This window comes from Ambystoma mexicanum, chromosome 11, assembly GCF_040938575.1.
Source record: "Ambystoma mexicanum isolate Mex_15411 chromosome 11, UKY_AmexF1_1, whole genome shotgun sequence".
In the NCBI taxonomy this organism is placed as follows: Eukaryota; Metazoa; Chordata; class Amphibia; order Caudata; family Ambystomatidae; genus Ambystoma; species Ambystoma mexicanum.
The window spans coordinates 358,315,036-358,338,273 of record NC_090934.1 but is presented as its reverse complement, the minus strand read 5'-3'; the positions used below and the strand labels follow the sequence as shown (position 1 = coordinate 358,338,273).

General features: G+C 51.2%; 1 long non-coding RNA gene across 1 annotated transcript; it reads right to left on the bottom strand.

The window, feature by feature from the left end:
• Window positions 1-2,253: 2,253 nt before the first annotated feature.
• On the bottom strand, window positions 2,254-22,865 carry LOC138504708 (uncharacterized). Its single transcript, XR_011279915.1, has 3 exons — window positions 22,470-22,865; window positions 18,112-18,161; window positions 2,254-2,438 (listed from the first exon to the last, which is right to left on the bottom strand). It is a non-coding gene; the product is annotated as an uncharacterized lncRNA (long non-coding RNA).
• Window positions 22,866-23,238: the final 373 nt, after the last annotated feature.

The following is a 23,238-nucleotide window of genomic DNA, read 5'->3' as shown; positions in this document are numbered from 1 at the left end:
TCTGGATTTGTGCCCAAACACCGCCTGGGGACTGGATGGGAACCTGGTGCAAAAAGTGTTGCTAAGTATCACATACCAGGTGAAGTGCGGCTTCCCTCTCGTGCAATTATCACACCATTGACGAGAAATCTTGTCCCGCCTCCCCTCACTGAAACAATTACACTCATGCTGAAACCAACGCTACAACTGACTGCACACTACACATCCCATCTCGCAAAACCGCAGCTATCTGGACAATTTGAGACACTCACTCCATCCTTGCATCCCCTAAGGCCACATCGTATGTGCCTGACTGCCTCTGTACTAGAAACCCTTTCCGACTGAAGCACTCCTCCCTTACCTGACAATCATTAGCTGCTCTCAGCAGAACACAACTGTATTAGTGCCCGAGGCAAGTGACCTTCATAGAATCATAGTTGGCTAGCCAACCCCTCCGATTGGGTTTATAGCTCTTTGGTGACTATTAGCCAATTAGGAGAGCCGTTCAGTTTGGGATATGAGGCACACTATGACAAATCAACTTCTAGTGCACCAGTGGTGCAGGGATGAATATCGGTTTCTAAACCATCACACAACCCCTAGTACACCATAAGGGATGTGAACAGACTGGAAACACAAGCAAATTATAAACCTTGTTCAATTTTGATAACATGGACGGAGTGGCAGGCTTATCTGCGAATAGTCGTGGATCGTTGGTTAGTTGCAACACAGCGAAAATAAAATTATTACCCAATGTCTTTGCTTTGGGTAATAATCGCTTCGTGAAAGCGAGGTGAGTGGAAAGCATCTAAAAGCTCCTCCGAGCATGTTTTTTCTATTTAATTGTATTAATCTGTGCTCCGTGCCTCAGGGAATCCCTCTCCCTGCCTCCCCCACCCGCTTCCTCCATGATTGGTCAGATCACTAGTCTTAACTGATATGAGTTTATTGACCTACTATCCGCCAGTTGTCGCTGTGTACCCCCGCCCTTATTTCCCTCGTCGTCACTGTGTGCCCAGACCCCCTGGTTCCCATCTCGTCACTGCCCCTCCAACAACCTCTGGTCCAGTGTGATGCCCCCAGCTTCTCGCCTGGTCGCCGAAGATATGGCCGTCTACCCCATGCCTCTCTCGTGTCCCATGTTGTTGCTGTGTGCCCCAGCCCCCTCTGGTCACCCTTGATGTCTCTCTGTACCCTCTGGCCCCCTGCAGGCTGTTGCCGTTTGCCTCTACCCCCGGTCCCCTGCAATACTGCTGTGTACCCAACCCCTTCCGTCCTCGTTTATAGTTCCCAGGCATGCCCTCCTGTCTGTGCCCTAGCACCTGCACTGTCTAGGTGTCTCTAGAGCGAGTGCAGTAGCTAATCTTCACATTTGTGCTGTTCATGCCCTGTGGGAGTGTATTTGCTTTCTCCCTCTTTCCCTCCCTTGTCATTGAACGCCTTTGAATCGCATTGCGCTTAGGCGCCGTTTGCATGAAACATCATATCAGTATGCTTACTCTCTACTTTACACCATCACACAATTAGAGTGCACCTATACCCCTCGATCAATTCGGCCTATCTACTCACATACGACCACTACCCCACAAACACCTCATCACTTTAATAAAACGCAGCTATATCCCATGACAAACCTGCCTAGCTGCACACATAAGCGTCCTACAGGCCTAACGCAGCCAGAACCCAGTCTGGGTGTCCACCCACCAGACTGCACACATTCAACTGATATCAACACCACACCTAATGCTAGGATGCAGCTACCATCAGGCAATTACATCAGCTCCACACATAACTGGTGCACCCATGCACCCTATGACACTTACTCTCTCAACTGACCTGGACTCTGGTCCCAGAGGGCGTTCAAAATACCAGCACCTGGAGGTCACACCAATGATATAGAGCGCTATATAAATGCCAAATAACATAACAATAGGGGCCCAAGAGTGTCAGGCTGTTTGCCTAGACATACACCCCACTCAAAAATGTTGAGTGTCATAAAACGGATTCAAATTATATATACTGTATAGCTTATGATTTATACCTTCTTTTAGCACTACCAAGGAGTTCTCCAGGATGAAGTTTCAAGGCACAGCAAAAGAGTTCATACTGAACAGTATGTGATGTTCCATCCCACCCTGATGCTCCTGTCAGCAAGCATAGATGTACAAGCCACCATTTGCTTTATTGGCCCACATTCTGTATAGTTGAAGGCCATTTGAAGGTACGCTGATTTGATCAAGGTTAACACAAAGAAGCAAAGTAGTAGAGAAGCAATCAAGTTTTACGCTGATCATTTTATTCTTTACAATGAAATATGCATTAACAGAAAATAAATTGCAAAAGTCAGCAAGAACATTTTATTTTTGGACAACTTCGAAACAATGGCACTCAGGAGGTTGGTGCGAAATTCAGGTCACCCACACAAGCCAACGCTGAATGCTCCAATGAGGATGACTTCTCTGTAAGTGTAAAGAGATGAAAAAGTAAGGCTCAAAGATTGGGATGCATACAATAGCCACCAAAATGTAACATATGACAGCATGAACATATTAATCAATAATGTATTGGGTATTTATAATGCCCCTATACAGCAAATGGTACATATATTTATAATAGTAATGTGAAATTCAAAATTACAATGTACATGTCATCAGAGTGAACTGGACCTTCCAGCCCTTTAAGATGAGATAGCAATATCCTTGAGATAGATGGGGATGCAGAATTGTATTCAAACATCAATAATCGAAACAACTCAGGTAGTTGGTAAAAGGATAACCGTTTTAATATCAATTATCTAAAACAGGGAGGACAACGGACATCAGCAGATGTCTATCATCACTATCTCACAGCGTTTCATTAAAAAATGACACCTTTATAGTAAATATTCGTCATTGAGGACGATAACCTGTGTATCACTCATGTCATCCTACGTGGGAAAACTTAAATACCTATGGGTGAATGAGATAGGGTCTAAACGAATCATTTAGGTATACGATCCATACTCGTTTGGGCAGTGAAATAAAGTGATAGGCTTCTTAACATCAGGTGGGGCAATTAAGCCCTTCCCTAAAATATGTCACTATGAATGTCACTAAATACACAACGTCTAATTGGCTACACAACTATAGGACCCTTGATCATGCCGTCCTCTATCATCAGTAACTTTCCAACCTGTGTCAGTACCCTCCCACCCTACGTTAGCAGCTCGCAGGCTGAGCGTCCAGGTGCAGATAAGCTAGTCTTAACCACAGCTTCCCAACAATTAACATGATCATCCATCATCACCTCAGTGGTCTGCTGTCAATTAGGGCGTTGAACTTGTCCTTGGAAATGTTCCTTGCTACTGAAGAATTCAGGGGAGTGAAGGCACACTCTGCCCTTGTGCGAAGGTGTGACCATCATGCTCTTCCGACTTCTTCTCCCCACATGACTAAAGACCACGAAATTGAACTTTCAGAATTCAGATTTTCCAGACTAATGTCCAGGAAAGTCATAATTGTATAAAAAATGTATATTTTATGCGGCTGGTAGGTTTGACGATTGTTTCTGAATACATATTCTTAAATTGACAATTTGCATCACAATGTATACAAAAACTCCCCCTTGTGTACAATTCAACCAGTCTGTTACAAAAGGAATGAATTGCCATTTGCAACTGTGGGTCACTTTTTCATTGGTGCCTGAGACAATGTTATGCCCCAGGCCAACCTGGTGGCCAACCATGCTTGGATAGTGTCATGCATTCTGTTGATGTAGCTGCTGGAGTCTTGGTCATAAATCCCTGAGAGGGGAATGAGGATTTGGGTATCATCGGCATAGTTGGTATAAGATATGTCCAGAGCATGGTTTTGTACAAATGTTGTAAAATGTTGGGGAGGCGCATGAGCCTTGAGGGACCCCGCAGGGAACTTGAGTTGGATGGGCAGCAGTGCTTCCAGCATAGACACTGTCTGCCTGCAAAAAATTAGGCAATCCATTTGGTGGAATTGGGTGAAATGTTGGCAGCTAAAGTGAGGTGGTGGCAGAGTGTTTGGTGGTTGACTAGGTCAAACGCTGCCGATAGGTCGAGAAGGCGGAGGATGGCTAGGTTGCTAGTGTCTTGGATATCGTTGAGTTGGTTTTTCAGGTCAAGGAGGGAGGATTCTGTGCCATAGACAGGTCTGAAGCCTGACTGGTGAGGGCTGAGGATGTTGTGTTGTTTCAGGTAGGCTTGTATTTTAATGTATGATATGATATGACATGATATGGAATTTATAACGTGCCTATACACAAGTATTTCTAGGCCAGACAAGACAAGGATGGGGAAACAGAGGGAGGACGAAACAACAATCTTACTAGGCCTTGTCATTTAGATCACGCAAGTGCAGGGAAGGGGAAGGGGAGAAGTGCAAGGGGGGATGGGGAAGTGCATGTAACCAAAGTTGCAGTCAGCTAGTGGCTCAGTGCAGGTAATCAAAAGTGCAGCCAACGGGTGGCTCATAAGTGCAGAGTGAAGGGGATGTAGGGTTACAGATACAGACCCCAAGTGCTGGGGCAGCCAAAAGGCAGTGCAAGGTGCAACTAGACAGGCAGGGACCTGGGCCCAACTTCAGAGGGTGACCAGTGCGTGGACCAGACGGGTCATCAGCAGGGGAGAGAAAGAGAGAAAGCAGAAGCAAAGAGGAAGGTCTTGAGTTGCTTCCGGGACCAGGGGTGGTTCTGCTCAAGTTTGAGAGAGGCAGGGAGGCTGTTCCACAGGGAGGCCCCAGCCGAAGAAAGAGATCTGCCCCCAACTTTCTGCTTTGAAAAGCGACTGACCCTCAGGGAGTTGGAGGTGGATGAACGGAGAGCTCGAGAAGGGACATGTTTAGGAAGAGAGAGTTGTAGGTAGTGCGGTCCCAGGCCCCATAAAGACTTGTGGACAATGCAGAGGGTCTTGAACTTGATCATTGCCACCACTGTGGGCAATGTAGGCAGCAATGGTAGTTGAGTGTTCAAAATGGCTGCGCATCGATGCCATGTTATTCTGGCTCACATTTTACACACTAGCATTACAAAGCCATGTCTCCAGGTGTCACAGGTGCTCTGTTTGTTACGCAGGGGTAACACAAACCTGTGCATCCCCATAGGGTTATGGCACCTGCACTATAGTAGTACACAGGACACTGTAACCCCTTAGGGATAGAGAGTTAGGGTCTGTTGGATTGGATAGGCACAGGGAGGTAGGGTAACCGGAAAGAGAGTTAGGTACAGGGTGTGGAAAGCAAGGGGGAAAGTAGGGTAAGGAATAAGTTACTTACCTGTAACTGTTGTTCTCTAACATGGGTCTGGCACGGAATCACATGCTCATTGAATATTCCCTGTTGTCGGGCTGGGAATCGTCGGTATAAGAAAAAAAAGTTCCACTTTTGTTTATAAACTGTCTTTCTCCTATAAACCAATGTCTGAGCTATGGGTCATACTGCCATGAGCCAATGACTGCCCTCTCCCTAAGCCCCTCCTCTGGCAGCCATCCTCAGATTTGGTAGCGCGTAAAGTGGCAGTTTGACCAAGAAGAGCCCCACAGGGGCAGGAGGGTTCACATGTGATTCCATGCCAGACCCATGCTGGAGAACAACAGTTACAGGTAAGTAACTTGTTCCTTCTCCAGCATGGGGTCTAGCATGCATTCACATGCACATGAGTAAAGAATACATAGCAGTCCACACATGCACAACCACGGAGGTGGCAAGGCTCAACATTAAGCATTTCAACAACTCAACATTAAGCATCTCTTACCTCTTCACCAGGCTCACCTTCAAGCAAACAGGTTGCGCAATCTCGGTCGACGCAGTAGAATCTCGTGAAGGTGTGTGTCGACCTCCACGTAGCAGCCCTGTGTCCAGCAGGGGCACACCAGACAGGAATGCCGTGGTAGCAGCGATCGCTCTGGTTGAATGGGCTCTCGGACGGCTGCGCAACGGTCGGTTTGCCAACTGGTGACAGTGCGTGATACTGCCGGAGAGCCATCTGGAAATGGAAGCCTTCTAGAGGGCCTTCTCTTGGTTCACAGGGCCAAAGTTCACAAACAGCTGTGACGTCTTCCGAAGACTCTTTGTGCGGTCCACGTAGAACTTCAGCGCTCTAGACACATCCAGCGAGTGCAAAGTCCTCTCAGCCGGCGACGAAGGCGACGGGAAGAGAACAGGTAAGACCAAGGGCTCGTTGAGATGGAAGTCCGACGGCACCTTGGGCATGAAGGAGGGGTGCGTCCTCAGCAATACCCTTGTCTCGTGGAATGTCAGATATGGAGGTTTACAGGAGAGGGCCTGGATCTCTCCCACTTGTCGTACGGAGGTGATGGCCACAGGAAACGCTGTCTTCCACTATAGGAACTTCAACAGTGCCAAATGCAAAGGCTCGAAATGGCGGACCCATGAGCCTGGTCAGCACCACCTTGAGCTCCCACGCCGGGGCCAGAGCCTTCACCGGCGGGAACGAGCGGAACAGTCCTTTCATGAACTCCTTCACCAGGTGATGAGACCACAGCGACGACCACCCCGGAGTTCTGGTGTAGCGGGAGATCCCCGCTAGATGGATTTTGATGGAGGCATGAGCTAGCCCTGCCTTGGCCAGCGACAGCAAGTACGGCAGCACTTGAGGAGCCGTAATCCGCAGAGGGTTGATCTTCTGTGCACGGCACCAGACAGAGAACCTCTTCCATTTATGTCCATAGCACGTAAGAGTAGAGGACACCCTGGCCTTTGCAAGCACCTCTTTGCAGTTTGCCGGGATATCGTACCCTCCGAACTCTAGTGCTGCAGGAGCCAAGCATGCAGGTTCAGTGATCCTGGGTCATGATGTTGAATGGCGCATCCTTCCCTGGCGAGAAGATACACGTCCGTCAGCAGTTTGACTGGGGTGGACGCTGACATGTCCAGAAGGTCCGGGAACCAAATCTGCCTCGGCCACGCCAGTGCGACAGGGATCATCCTGCACCAGGACCGTCTGAGTTAACTGATGAATCGCAGCAGCAACGGCAAAGGTGGGAACGCATACAGGAACAGGCCGTCCCAGGGGGATGAGAAGGCATCGCCCATGCTCTCCGGCCAGGAAAACCTGCTGGCGAACCTCCAGCACTAAGTGTTTGTCGCGAATAGATCTATCTGGGGATTGCCCCATTGTCCGAATAGTAGATCCACTTGTTCCTGCCGAAGCTCCCACTCGTGGCACGAGCGCAGCTCCCTGCTGAGTGAGTCGGCGATGGTGTTCTTTATTCCTACCAGATGGAAGGGTACCAGGAACATCCCTTGGGCAATGGCCCAGTGCCACAGATCCTGCGCTTCCTTGGATAGGGCCGGGGATCTGTGCCCCCCTGCTTCCTGATGTAGAACATTGTGGTGGTGTTGTCTGTGAAGACCCTTACCACTTTGCCCTTGGGGGACGGAAGGAACGACCTGAGGGCCCAGAACACGGCTCGGAGCTCCAGGATGTTGATGTGTAGGGACCTCTCCTCCGGGAGCCAAAGGCATCTCTGGTGTGCGCTCCCCATCCTTATAGGGAGGCGTCCGTCGTCACAGTTTCCTGATGTGCCGGGGTCCGGAAGTTCATGTTCATGCTCGCTGCTAGATGCGCGCAGTTGCCCCACCACCGGATCGCTTGGCGGAAAGTCTCATTGAGGGAGATCCTGTCTTCGAAGCTGCCCACCGCTTGCATCCAACGGGCGTCGAGGAACTCCTGCAGTGGCTGCATCCGCAACCTGCACAAACGCACGAGGTAGATGCACAACAACATGCTGAGCAGGGACTTGATGGACCTCACCCTGGACACTTCCATGGTCAACAGTCGTTGTACCTTGCCCATGATGGCTTTCGTCCTCTCCTCTGTCGGTGAAGCCAACCATGCCACTGTGTTGAGTCTGGCTCCCAGGAATAGGGTGTCTTGCGACGGTACCAAGTGGGACTTTGCAAAGTTGATCGAGAATCCCAGTTCTGTGAGCGGTCTTCCCTGTGGGATCGAGTTCTCTTGACGTTGCTCCGATGAGCCAATCGTCCAGATAGGGGTATACATGGATCCCCTGCAGCCACGCCGCCACCAGTGATAGGCACTTAGTGAATACCCTTGGCGCCGACTTCAACCCGAAGGGCAGGGCCTTGAACTGGTAGTGACAAACTTTCGATGTCCTTTTCGTATGGGGATGTGGAAGTAAGCATTCTCCAAGTCCAGCGACAACAGGAAGTCGCCTACCTCCAATTGTCCCAGCACGTGCTGAAGGGTGACAATCCGGAACGTCTGGGACATGATGTATTTGTTGAGGTGGCACAGGTCTAGGATGGCCCCCCAGCCGCCGGTCTTCTTTAGGACAAGGAAGTACCGCGAGTATACTCCGGAGCCCCGTAGCCTCTTTGGGAAGAGTTCTATTGCGCCCTTTCTCAGCATTACTCGTACCTCCAGAAGCAGCTGTGGCACATGGTTTTCCTTCCTGGCCACAGGTGGGAAACGGGGACACTTTCTTTGGAACTCCAGGGAGTGCCCACTGGCCGGGGTGGCCAGCACCCAACGGTCGGTGGAGATGGACTCCCACACGCTGATGAATTTTGCCAGCCGGCCTCCCACCGCGGTGCTCGGGTGGGGGCCCGACGTCACCGCCGGTTCAGTCTTGTTTCGCCGAGGCCTTGCCACCTTTGCCTCCTTGGAGACGCCGACAGTGTCCTCCTGTCTTGTTGGGGCCTCTGTAGGCTTCCTGCGATGAGGAGCGGGCTGCCTGGTGGTACGACGAGGCACTGCCGCCGAATCCTTTGGAGGCACCTCGACATTTGCCTCCGGAGGTCCGAAAGGACTGCCGTCGCTGATGGAGAGAACCCAGGGCCGTCGCGGAGTCCACCTTTATGGCCTGCAGTGACTCATCCACTGCCTTGCTGAACAGGTTGTTCCCGTCGAAGGGCATGTCCAGTACCCTGGTCTGCAAGTCCTGAAGGAAATCAGTGGCCCTGAGCCAACCGCGCCAGTGATGGCAAACGCTGTTGCCCATCTGGTGAAAGCCGGTGTCGGCGATGTCCGTGGCCACCGTGATGACGTGGTCCGATGCCATCTCACCTTCCTGCAGGATTTCAAGGGCTTCTGCCCTCTTGTCATCTGGGAGGAAGTCCAGGATGGGAGCGATCTTGAACCACAGCTCCCTGTCGTAGTGCGCCACAATCGCGAGGGCATTGGCTGCCTTGATGGTCGTCACTGCCGATGAGATGAACCCTCGTCTCATGGCATCCAGCTTCTTCCCCATGGCGTCCGTCGGGGAAGTGGAAGTTGATGCCGTCGCCCCTGCCGATTTCTTCTTGGCCGCCGCACAGACCACCGAATCCGGAGCGCAGTCCGGGAACCGGTACTTCTTCTTGTACCGGTCCCTCATCGCAGGGGCCGTGGATGGGTTCTTTAGAAGGGACAGTCCTTCGTCCCAGATGTCGTCCAGTAAGGGGACCGAGAGGACAGTCTTCCTCTTGGCCTCCTGTCATTGGTAGAGGAACCCTTCCTTCTTCTGCTCTTTGGGGCATAGCTGGAAAAGCTCCGATGCCCTGGCGATCATGGCGTGAAAGGAGCCAATTTCGTCGGGAGGGGAGGACCGGGCCGGGGGGGGTGATGGGAGATCCGTCCTGTTGTCACCGTCGTCGTCCGTCCCTGTTGTCACCGTCCCCGTCTCGTCCCTCAGAGGAGGGGATGGGGGTGAAGGTGGGAAGGAAGGTGGAGGATGGACTCGCCTCTGCTTGTTCGGTGGGCTCCCCGACGGCTAGGCGCCGCTGGATCGTCCGCTGGTGGTAAGGGCAACCCTGTCCTTATCTCCGTACACAGGGTCTGCAAAGCCATCAAGATTGCGCCTGAATTGTCTTGTGGCATCGGTGGCGATGGGAGCGAAGGCTGGGGCGTGGGTTCCTCCGCTTCCTCGACGGTCCGCGGTTCCTCGTTGGCCCCACCGTTGCTCTCTACTTCCGCCTCGTCGGGATCCCTCCCGTAGGTTCTGGCCTCCTCAAACATCTTGTCCAGGATTTTTTTGACGCCAGCCAGCTCATCCTCGGTGGTGGTTTCCGTGTCAGTTAGGGCTACCGTGTCCCTCCCCTCTTTCTCATCCTGGGGTTTCACAGGGGTCTTCTCGATAGGCTGGAAAGATGTTTCCCTCCTAGGTGGCAGGGAAACTCTGGGCCCGGAGGTCTCCACTGGGGTAGCCTCCGCAGGCTTTGCCAGGGCTGCCACGACTTCTTCAATCGAGGCCTTCACCGGGTGAATCAGGGCCTTCATGACCTTGGGCGTGTCTGAGGCCTTCACCTTAGGGGGAGGGTCACCGCCTCGCCCCCCCGCACGGCTTTCTCCATCGGGATCAACCGGGGCTTCTACCAAAGATTACCCGGGTTCTCCGACTTCCTTTTCACCGAGCCAGAGCGTTAGCTGGTGGATGATGGTGGATGATGATCGACATTGCGCCCTGCCTGGCAGCCAAGGAGCCCAAACCAACGGTGCTCCCGGAGCCCGCGGACTCCCGGTGCTTAGCCTTTTGTTGGGCCCCCATTGCCACAGCGCCCTCAAAGGTCTTAGAAGACCGCTCGGATTTCTTCTCATCTGCGGCTGGGCTCTTCCCCTTCAGCCAGTTGGTGAGTCGAATACGAAGATCCTTCATTGTTCGGATGGACATGGTCTTACAGAACGCACAGTCCTTCTCCACATGCGATTTGTCGTCGTGAAGGCAGTAGAGGCACCAGGCGTGCTCATCTTCCTTGAAGACATTCTGTAATCCACATCCTGGCCAGTTCCTGAACAGTTTGGATCCAGTAGGTGTCGAATCTCCCTTGTCTTGGGCCGTGTCTGAAACAGGATAGGCCTCAAAGGTCTTCCGGAATCGTCCAAGAAGTGTAATTCAACAAAAATCCGCCCTTGAGGGGCGTAGAAAAATTCCAAAACGGGTCCCCGTTGATAGGAAGAAGAATCGGTGGAGCTTGAGGCTCGAATTGACCAAACAAATAAGAGTAAACGCTTTGAAAAAAAAACAAAATACGCAGTAAAAGCTCGAGAGCTAAGCACGAGGACTCCCAGCACTTGAACGTGCAGTAAAAATCTGAAGATGGCTGCCAGAGGAGGGGCTTAGGTAGAGGGTAGTCATTGGCTGGGGGCAGTATGACCCAGAGACCAGTGATTGGTTATTAGTAGAAAGACAGTTCAGAAACGAAACTGAGACTGATTTTTTTCTTTACCGAGGATTCCCAGCCTGACAACGGGGAATATTCATGAGCATGTGAATCCATGCCAGACCCCATGCTGGAGAATGAGAAACATCACCTGAGTGACGGCACAGTGACACAATTCCTGCACCTCTCTGGAGAGCGCCGGGGATCTCGTGCCCCCCTGCTTCTGGATGTAAATCATTGTGGTGGTATTGTCTGTGAAGACCCTCACCACTTGCCCTTGAGGGACAGAAGAAATGACTTGAGGGCCCAAAACACTGCCCGTAGTTCCAGGATGTTGATGTGTAGTGTCTTCTCCAGTAGCCACAGGCCTCTGGCGTGGAGACGTCCGTTGTGGTTTCCCCAGCCTTCCAGGGAAGCATCCGACGTGACCGCCTTCTGGTACGGCAGGCTCTGAAGTCTGGCCCTGGCGATGTTGGCGCGCAAAAGCCCTCCACCTTCTCGCTACACGGAACTCCTCATCGACCACAATCCTGTCCTTGAAGCTTCCGGACACCTGGATCCAACGGGAGTCCAGTAATTCCTCAAGTGGTTGCATGGGTACACATGAATTCCCTGTAGTCATAGATGGGCTGCCAGCCGAGCCAAACACTTCCCCAAGATTCTGGTTGTCAACTTCAGTCTGAAGGGGAGAGCCGAAAAACAGATCCTCGTTAATCGGATGAAGAAATGATGGAGCACACGGGCTCGATTGAACAAAAATAGAGTTTTGCGAGTCGAAAAGCACAAAAAAAGCAGAAGGCACTACGAGCGAAACACAAGGACTCCCAACACTTGAATGTGTGGTAAAAATCTGGAGATGGGGGGTGTGGCTTGGAGCCATGGCAGTCGGTCTGGCTCAGTGAGAGCTCCCGACTGGTGCCACGCACCCAGCTAAAAAGCTCTGGTGATACAAAGTTTTCCATTCAGCAAAACAAATGGAGTGGTGACCCCTTCTCTTGGGGCTCATATGGCCTGATGTGGGGCGTCCTGAGGTCCTGGATCGAGTGGTACCTCGAGTTGATGGAGTGGCGGTGTCCTCCCACAATCTCCACCTCTGCCTGGGGTGCCCCCCCCCCCGGTGCAGTGAGGCACCCAGGCTGCCCGTGACAGAATCAACCTGCCTACACACCAGGAGAGCCCTGGAACGACAGACCTTGGGGGCGTGTCACCGCGGTTTTCCCACGCCAGCTACAACGACCCCCTGCAACTTTACTCCTTTGGGGTTGGAAAGACGCTCCATTCCCAGCAAAAGGAGCACCCATTATTCGGCCAGGCAGCCATCGCCACTCCTGCTCCGGTGCCCACATCGTCGATGGGAGGAGGCAGCGAGACCCGCCCTCAGAGCATGTGCTGCGGGCTGCAGCCTCCGCGAGTGTCCCTGACGCCGGTCCCCCTTGGGGGGGCTCTGACCGGCGGAGGTAAGGCGGCACCTGCCACTTGCCCCAACGCTCCTCTGGACTTCCTCCCCACTGGCTTGTAAGGTGCCTCCCCGGGGGCTCAGCAGGGACGCCCTATATCAGTAGGTGGCCTGCCTCCTGGGTCCTCGTCCACCCGCCATTCCCTCCACCGCTACACAGCGCTTAAAGCACCCATCATCTGAGAAGGCTCCCGCGGGACCTGAGGATCTAAAAGCAGATTGGATCAATTGGCCCTTAATGCTGGGAGATCCCTGGCTTCTCTAGGCTTTCACTGTCAACAGCTACAGCCCACATCTGGTGACCCGGCGCTGAGCACCCCATCCCCTGCAGCAGGGGTCCCTGGGCACTGGAACCAGAAGCTCCCCCTCAAAGAACCGACAGTGAGCATGCCTGCATCCGATCACAGGCCTGCAAATCAATCAGTCAGACAGTAAGCCTCCCAGCCTGCAGCCAACACCACTTGTTCACTCAGATGCACCTACTTCTTCAGTTGGGGCCCAGCCCTTTGATCGGGTCCTCTGGCCTAGCCCCTGCCTCCACAGCACCGGCCATATCTCTGATCCCTCACCCACACAAGGCATCATCTAACCACAGCCTAAGACCCAGCCTACCGGGGGCACCAGTCATATAAAACCGGACTCTGCACCCCATCTGAGGTGGTTCACCCCCACAGCAGTTACGCATGCCTCACAGAGGTCTTCTCGATAAAGGCTACACAACGAGGCAAGGAAACACACAGACACCGGGGGCCCCCCCAACCCAGGGCCCGTCAGCCTCGCCTAGTCATCTCAGCCCCCAACAGCACAGAGGATCCCTGATCCGAGGGATCTGGGAGCAAGCACTTCGCTTATAATGGCCAAGAATTTGAAGTTGTCCAAACAGACAGACATTGCGGTGCTACTGCTGACTCCTGCAGCGTAAAGGCCCAGAATAGAGGGACCGGCCAAAAGTGACTGAAGTGAATATTGAGGACGCCCGCATGGAACCAACCCCGGGAGGCTCGACCCAGGTGGTCACAAAATCTGATGTCCAGGAACTCCTGTCGGCCCTTACGAAAGAGTACCAGAAGGGCACGGAAGAGGTCAAGAGCAAAATCACAGTCCTGTACAAACGAGTAGGGCAACTGGAGATGAGAACGGCGGAGGCGGAAACCACCCTCTCTGAGCACAGCTACAAGATCGAGAGGGATGTGCACAGACTAGCCGCACTGGAGGCCAGGTGTGAAGCCCTTGAGCTCAAGTAGGACGGCGCTGAGAATTGCTCCCGCCGCAACAACATACGCTTGAGGTGGATCACAACCACCATTTCAGATGCTGACCTGGAGTGTTACGTTTGTGACCTCTTTCACTTCATTCTAATGTTGCCGGACGACCCTCCACCCCCCTGGTGCTCGACAGGGTCCATAGAACGAGACCAAGCACAACCCCCCCCCACCCTCGCAGGTCATCCTAATGAGACTGCATTACTTTACAGTTAAAGAAGAAATAATGCAAGAAGCAAGAAGCTCCCCCCGCATACTTTTCAGAGACGCCTTCATTTCCTTATATCAGGACCTCGCAGCGGTTACACTGACGAAAAAAGGAAGGCTTTGAGACCGGTCACAGAGTGGCTGAGGGAAAAAGGAATCTCTTATCGATGGGGCTAGTCCACTTCCCTGACCTTCACCTGGGATGGCAACATTCGCCATATACGAAATGTACACAAAGCCGAGAAACTGCTGCACACGGGGAGGGGGATGGAGCCCCTGACGGAAACTCCCCTTCCAGGCAAGAAGAACCACAAGACTCTAAACAGTCCTTGTCCCAAGTGGAAAAGAGATGTCGCAGGATGAGAGACCCCCCCACTCAAGGGAAAGCGGCCTAGTAACCATGGATAGCGCAGGGTCACTCTTGGACACCTGGCTTTCAGGATCCAAAACCCTTGACCGGGGTCCATTGCCACAAACCTCTCTTACGGACGAAGTTCCCTAAGGAGGTGCCTGCCGCCCATCGCACACTGAGATTTCACTGCTTAACAGCGGAGGCCCAACTGCCTCCACGCAAGTTGGCTTCATTGGCCCAGCTGGAGGCCCCGTTGGTCGAAGGCTGGTCCGGATGACCATGTTTTGTTGTCTATGAGGGGAAGCGGGGAGGGACTTGAGTCATCATCGAAGGGAACAAATCTGTCACCACATACTTTGGCTTTACGGCATGAAGGTGAAACAGGATAAATAATAATAAAATAAATAATAAAATCAGCACAAAGTGGTAGTGCAGCCAAGTGGCAAGTGCTAGGTTTGAGTCAGCAGATCAGGTGGGCATGATACGTGCAGGAGGGGGAAAAAAGGGGAGGGTTGTACGGGTACAGATACAAACCCCAGTGCAAGGGGTGGCCCGGAGGCAGTGCGGTAGGGTGGCAGGGTGAGCAGGAACCTGATCCCATAGCGGGATCGGAGGTCAACTGATTTCCGCAATCCTCCTGGGGGTCATGTAAGTTCTGTGAAGGACATTCAATTGAACCAGTCTGAATCTAGCGTTTCTCAACACTTCTCTGGGATATTGTTGAATTCTTCCCCATTCTTGTTCCGTGATACTGGTTCCCAAATATGTTACCCATGTGGTCTTCAGAGCTTCACTCTTGGGGTTAGGTTTGTCTGCGATCTGGGCATATATCCTGGAGGTTGATTTCCAGCCATCTCCCAGGTTGCGCAGCGGGGTCAGAGTCGGGTCCGGTTCTGGTTCCTCCGGCCATTTGCTCCAATTTCGTTTCGCTGCCTCCCTGATTTTCCGGTAGCGGAGGTGCTGGCCTTTGGGAAGTCCGTTATTCGTTATCAGGGAGTCCAGCTCACGAAAGGAGCCCTCCGCATACATGTCCCTCCAGGTGTAGAGGTCATGCTTTTCCCACAGTCTTGTCGGCGACAATTCCTTTCTGCTGGAGCAGTTGTCTGCAATGAGTGGTATCTCTGGGGAGTATGGATTTACCAACTTCTGTACCTTCAAAGCTCTGTCCCAGACTTTACGGCCCAGTTGGATGAGCGGTGGATCTCTCATAGCCGGCTTCCATCGGACCCAGAGGATTTCTTTAAGTCGCACCGGAGCAATTAGGTGGCGTAGGAGGTCCGTCTCGGAGGTGGGGTCATCTGCGAGCCATTTAGCCACAAAGGCGAGTTGGGCAGCTAGGAAATAGCGCTCTAAGTCGGGGAGTTGGACTCCGCCTACTTTATATGGAAGCATTAACGTATTAAGGGCAAGCTTATGTCTGGAGCTCCCCCACACCAAGTCCTTCAATGGTACGCCCAGCAGTCGGAAGAAGGCTGCGGGTATGTAGTAATGGACCTCCCGAGAACGCTGCCTTGCCCGAACGCTGCTTGCGTTCTATCCAAATAAACACTCCGGAATTAACCAATACTCAGACTTGTTAGATGAAAGCACTTATCTGTTGCTGAATGCAGGGCCTGTAGTATTCCCAGGCGGGGAATGGCCCTGCGGTTCGCATTTTGCAGGAGCCCTCCGAACACATGTCCTCTCTCTGTCTCTCTCGTGTTCTCCAGCACAAGCTGGTATCTTTGATTGGTTGGGCGTTGTCCTAGAGGATCCCGGAGGCTAGTGTTCATGCGAGCCTTCTGGGAAATGTACTGGTCCTTTTCGTGCCCCAGAGCGTTCTTAGTCCACACACCAAGCCCTTTTCCTGTACATAAAACAAAGCAGTGTCTTGAAATAAAGGTGTTTGGGTCTTTTAGACCTTTTATTTTGGCCACACTGCTGCATAACCCTGACATTGTCTGCTTGGCGCTTCCCACTCATGCTTGCCACCTGTGAGTCCCTGACACTGGGGTACTCATAGTCCTTGTCATTGCCGATCCATGCTTCAATGAACAAGAGCATAAATGAGAAATGCAACCAAGGAACATCGCCCGTACCACAGGAGGAGCTTAGTTTGTCTTTTCTTTCCTTGGTGGAGGGCACTTGTCAAGTTATTTTACTGGGTCTTCTTAAAGCATGGCATTTTACATTTGCATGACCTCTTTGCCCTATGGGTACTGCAATTAAAAAGGTTGGGTTCTGGGTGAATTATCGAGCGTATAAGAGGTTGCTGTTGGGTGCGATGCTCGAAGCAGGCCAGGTTTTGTCATTGCCTTTGTGCTAGTGTGTGCGGTATTTGCGTGTAGTATGTGCTAGGTTTTTGCTGGGTGTTGATGTTGAGCAAGCTGTAATACGTTGTCTGCAGGCATTCTGAAGTTTCAAGAGTTGTGGGTTTTAATGAGTGCTTAATTTGTGTGAGACAAGTGGGAGGGTGCTATTGTAGAGTTGTTAGCGCGTTCGTTAGGTTGGAGAGTTTATACTTTACAAATTGGCATTTACATAAGATTGCATTCAGATGCACCTGTCAGCACGATAATGCTTTAGTTGCCATGCGCACGGTAGCAATGTTGTGTATGGTTGGCTAATTCAATTGCTGGCATATGGTGCATCTCCATTGGGCCACATTGTTTCATCACCCCACAAAAAGCTAAGTGGTCCTGAGGTTGAAATATCTGTGAGCTGTCGATGCTCAGGAGGGAAGCTCCATGAAAAATTGGAAGTTGCGGTTTTGAATTAGAACCCTGTCATAAGGTGACATTGCCTAACATTGCATGATCGTTCATAACAAGGTACACTAAGGCCAAACAAGACACAAAATGACATCCCCTTCACACTCACTTGCTCCGCAGACCAGATAGCTCCAATGTTTACACTCGGTTTTCTACTCTCGCTAGCTCTCATATATAGATCCATTGTACATAGACAGGCAGTGTGCTGGAGCAATGTCGCCGCTGTAATGTACATCGACACAACAGGCAGTGTTCTGTAGAGACTCCAAGCAATGTGCAAAAGACTTAACACTGCTTATCAAACACACAGAGACCCTGGAAAATGCACAGAAGAAACATCACTGCTGTGGAACGCTGCAAAGACATATGTAAGGTGTATCAGACCTTATTTGCAATGGAAAGTAGCTGCATGTACCCACATCCATCTATAGTAAGCACCTGTGAGGAAAAGGAGAACTGGTCATACACCTTACCGCGCAAAAAGCACCTATTGGGAAATCCAGGGAGAGAATGGAGAAACACCCACCAATACTGGGACTTCTTGCTTTGAAAGAAGTGACTCCACTGGGAGCGAGATAATGGGGACAGCTCCCAGAATCCCTAGTGCCTGTAAAGAAAACCCAATGTCCTTTGTACATGGACAAGTTAAACAGTCATGTTCTCTAGCGCTGAAATAATGTCAATGCACACAAATGGATTTATCACCCTTGGGACAAGGTGCCTTGCCTTTTTAATTATATATTTAAATATTAAATACATAAATAGCATAAACATATAATTAACCTTCTGAAAAATGGTTGGATCAAAGTACATATCACATATCAAGACCAGGAATAAACACGCCCTCTGTTGAAATCCAACAAATATAACTCTGGATCAGTGTAAAACGTTCTCTGTACATAAATATTAAATAATTAAATATAACAGCACCTATTGACAATGCGGCTGAAACAATGGATGCAAAAATAGAATAAATCACCTTTTTATGTAATGCATAGTTGGACATCACTATAAGGCATGGTACCGCCTCTGAAACATATAAAGTACCAGATCATGGCATAAGACATCACATTTCATCAAATAATAGTACAGTATTGGCTCTGAGGCACACCTATGCTGATATATATAATACAATGTCCCCATTTTATATAAGCCTATACTTAATCATGAGAGGGGGGTAGGGGGGAACAATGTGAAAACACTTCAGCAGCAGCAGTCCCGTGGAAATGATCAATGACTCACTGGTACCTGCAGTCTACCACAAACAAACCATTGTCACAAGCTAACAACACCAGGGAAAGAAACTAAATACATGCAGACATGAAACAGGAGGAAAGGAAAACCAACACGAGCAGTAGACAAATGCAATAGGCTCTCCCAGGCTCCACTTGACTCCATAAGGAAAGCCTGAGTCAACATATGCATAGAAAGTATGAAATCCCCACAGATTGTGTTGCAGATGGTGATTCGGTAGACATGTTGAAGCAGTGCTTTCTTTCATCCCTTAGTGCGGTAGCTGCACTAACATTCTCCAGAATCCCTAAATGTGAACATAGAGCAGCCCAATGTTTACTGAGGGCTGATGCCCCTTTTCACTTAGCTGCACTGTGTTGCACCAAACTGTTTGCCATATTGGAGAGATAAAGGGCTAATGTGGGTTCAATCGCAGGGTGAAAGGTAGCCGTTTACAGCCTTCCCATTGATATACAGGATCTTTTCATGAACATCTATTCCTAATTCTGGATGCAAGATGCTGATCAGGTAGGTGCCCCCTGACCGCGCCATCTTGTGGCCTCCAAAATCGTTTTTGCACCTGTGCTTAAAAGCACGGTGAGCGCATTCGGCGCGTGGTCCCTCTCCCCTTCCCAATCCGCTTCCTGAACCTCCATCTACACGCCTCCCTCAAGGCCACCCCCGCCCTGATTGGCGTACAACGCCCTCATCAAGGACACCGCAGAGCAGCCCCCTGCCCGTGCAGCCCCTTCAGCTAAGGGCCCCAAGGCCAAGGGCGGCTCCTACAATGGCGGCTCCAAGACATGTCTGCAGGTGTCAGCAGGGGAAGCCAATGAAGCCAGCAGTCAACAGACACCAACTAAAACTGTAATTGTGGCTTGGGTAGGGTGTAGAGCAATTACTCAACTCCAGAAAGCCCCCTCCACTCTACCTTACCTCTCCCTAAAGTACACCGCCAGAGGCTTACACCATGCACATTTAGAGAGATCTATGACCTCTGACCTAAATCTACGCATGACTGGACTGTAAATGTTGTTTTGCATTACTTACGACCATAATTCCCAATGTTAGCATATACCACGCTTAGATGGAATTCTTAACCTCAGCCTGCATCACATAGAAATAGAAAAAGTGAATGTTAGCATGTGCCACACCTAGATGGAACTTGAATGTTACCATGTGCCACACTTAGAATGGAGAACATCATCCTGCCCTACATCGAGATAACTATTGGGAAGATTAGCAAGTGCCACACTTGGACGGAATATGTATATTAGCAAGTACTACACTTAGACAGAACTGTGAATGTTAGCATGTTAAATTTCATATAACCCACTAGCCAATATAAGCTCAAATTCTCTGCATACGTATCTTTCTAAAAAAACTCACAACCATCTCTCGCACAAGCCGCACACACTTCACCACACTGCAACAACACATAAGCCGCACCTACAGCACACGCGGACTGACTATACTCGCACCAAAGCTCAGCACCCGGTGTGTACCGCGTTGAAGCTGCCAACAGTACACCACTCCTCTCTCTATCCTACTCCCTTCTTCACCTTACTAACCCATCCCACCTTCTCGTTTGCAGATCTGCCAGAGCACCTGGGGACCAATTCCATTGGTGACGGTGCGCTATATAAGTACCTTTAACATAAAGTTCGTATCACATAGTAGTGCCCTTTTGAGGTCACTGGTGGTCTTAAATGGCTATGATGTTAGTATAAGTGTAAATTACATAGTTTCACTTCTAAAAGCCATCGGCGATGGCCAGTTTATTATTTCATGCGAGTCTGCCAGCCCCCCTCTGAGGAAACAATTATGTAGCATTGCTCATGAAGAGAGCCTATAATTATGTGCACGGGGAGAGGAAAGTTAAACATCACCTTGTTTACCCTCACCTGGGAAGTAGAACCCTCAACGTGACAGCATATTGATTGATTGTTTATTTGCATAGCGCCTATACACGATGTGTTTCAAAGCGCTTCAAGGAGGGTGGGAACATGGGAGAATACAATTACATTCAAACAGGTCCTTGAAACAGGTCAGAATGTGAAAAATAACTATCAAATCATAACAGATAGTACAAGTGCATGGAACAATAAGGGAGAGGTGAGGGGGGGAAAAGGAGACAAAACTAGCAGTAACATTACTATGCCCGACGACATTTGTTGCAGTACAAGAGTGACAAGAGATGGGGGGAGGGGAGGTAAGGGGGGAAATGGAAAGCGGTAAGGAGAGGAAAAAAACAAGTGACTATCTACAAGATAGTGCAGGGGAGGGAGTGGGAGGAGAAGACAAGAAGGGAAAAAGGGGGGACGAACAAGCTGTTATCAGTGATCCAGGGACCGATGCTAAGAGTAAGTGCTAAGATAAATAGGATTGGAGACACTGGCGGGGGCAGGGGGGACAGGGAGACACTGGCAGGGGTCAGGGGGGACAAGGAAGGCACTGGCGGGGGCAGGTGGACAGGAAGAGACTGGCAGGGGGCAGGGGGGACAAGGAAGCAGTGGCGGGGGCAGGGGGGACAAGGAAGACACTCGCGGGGGAAGGGGGGACAAGGAAGACACTGGCGGGGGCAGTAGGTCAAGGCGACACTGGAAGGGGGCAGGTGGGACAAGGAGACACTGGCGGGGGAAGGGGGCCATTGGCTGGGGGCAGAGGGACAAGGCAACACTGGCAGGGGGCAGGGGGGACAAGGCAACACTGGCGGGGGCCAGGGGGACAGGAAGACACTGGCGGGGGGGCAGGGGGACAGGAAGACACTGGCGGGGAGGCAGGGGGGGCAAGGTGACACTGGCAGGGGCAGGGGGGACAAGGAGACACTGGCGGGGCAGAGGGGACAAGGCAACACTGGCAGGGGCAGGGGGACAAGGAGACACTGTCGGGGGGCAGGGGGACAAGGTGACACTGGTGGGGGCAGGGGGACAAGGCGACACTGGCGGGGGCACAGGGGACAAGGCGACACTGGTGGGGGCACAGGGGACAAGGAGACACTGGCGGGGGCAGGAAGACACTGGCGGGGGCCAGGGTGGACAAGGAGACACTGGCAGGGGGGACAAGGAGACACTGGCGGAGGACAGGGGGGACAATGCAGACACTGGCGTTGGGACAAGGAGACACTGGCGGGGGGCAGGGAGACACTGGCAGGGGGAAGACAGGACAGGGAGACACTGGCAAGGGGCAGCGGGACAAGGCGACACTGGCAGGGGGACAAGGTGACACTGGCGGGGGGCAGGGGAGACAAGGAGACACTGACGGGGGCAGGAAAACACTGGCGGGGGGACAAGGAGATAGGGGCAGGGACATCATAGCAAGTAACAGCTAACCAACACTATACGAAATGGACTAAGCGGTCTTTCACTACACCATTTTGTCCATGAGCAAAATTGTAAAGCCAGTAACGGGGAGAGGAAAGTTAAACACCACCTTGCTTACCCTCACCTGGGAAGTAGAACCCTCAACCTGACAGCATAGCAAGGAACAGCTAACCAACACTATACGAAATGGACTAAGCGGTCTTTCACTACACCATTTTGTCCATGAGCAAAATTGTAAAGCCAGTAACGGGGAGAGGAAAGTTAAACACCACCTTGCTTACCCTCACCTGGGAAGTAGAACCCTCAACCTGACAGCATAGCAAGGAACAGCTAACCAACACTATACGAAATGGACTAAGCAGTCTTTCACTACACCATTTTGTCAATGAGCAAAATTGTAAAGCCAGTAACAACAACAGCTAAGTACCATATGAATGTGTAGCCTGCCCGTTTTCACCGATTTTCCTGGCGAGACTCCACAGCAAAGAAAACCCCACAACAAACCAATCCTGGTTGAGTTGCATTATCTTGTTTTGTGCTGAGTAACCTGAAACGCACAACATGCGCTTAACAGCTCCCCCTCCCCAGTTCATTTTAGCCAAACAGCCTTGAACCTGTTTCGCAACATGGAATACGCTTTATTTCATAAGTTATGCGGTCCTCAGCCACTTTACTTTTCTTTTGCAAGAACAGGTGTCGATGCCAAACCAGAACGCGACCCGAATGCTCTGCATATGCTCTGCATAAGCACTCCCCCACCCTCAGCTGCTCCTTTTCCTACCTGTCAACCGAAGGGGAAAAAGGAGGGGAGGAAACGGCGTCGCCTCTGCAGAGTGGATTTGCCTCCCTCTCACTCTGCATCTCCCTGGGAGGGACGGAGATCTCTTCACAGGCCGTTTAACGTCGGAAAATGCGCTACCCTTGTCAAAAAATGCTTTCCTGACAGTCGTTACTGCACATGCGCACCAACACAGCGCATGCGCAGTAGCACCCTAAGCATTTTTCGACAGCTGAGCAGATTTCGACGTTACACCGGGCAGCTCCATGGTCAGCTGCAGTCAGAGCTAACGGCGTACCCAGCAGGTGCAGAGTGCACAGAGACCTGACCTGCGGCGACGTTACAACGGCTGGAGCTGCACACGTGGTTCACGGCTCGCTGGGTTTTGTCACATATCCTCGTCACCAGTGTAATAATTCAAGGTGAGACTGTTGAGGGCGAGGGGGGGCACATATATTGAGCTTTATTGACAACAAACCCCAGCACCCAGCAGGTCTTTCCCCCAGCAATAACTGTTTGGAATGGGGAACCTTGGACGATAACAGTCCAAGCTTCCATTATAACACTGTTCCTGTGGTCACCTATAGATGGCGCTTGATACCTACTTATACAGTCATGGCCGGGACTGTTTAAATATAGTGATTGCACAGACAGTTTTCATAGTTATTTTGGCTTTTAATAGCCTGTATATTTAAGCACAATATTTATTTCTTATCCCTATTGTGCTTATGATGTCATTGATGTGTATGGGACGAGTGCCTCTGGTCCGCCC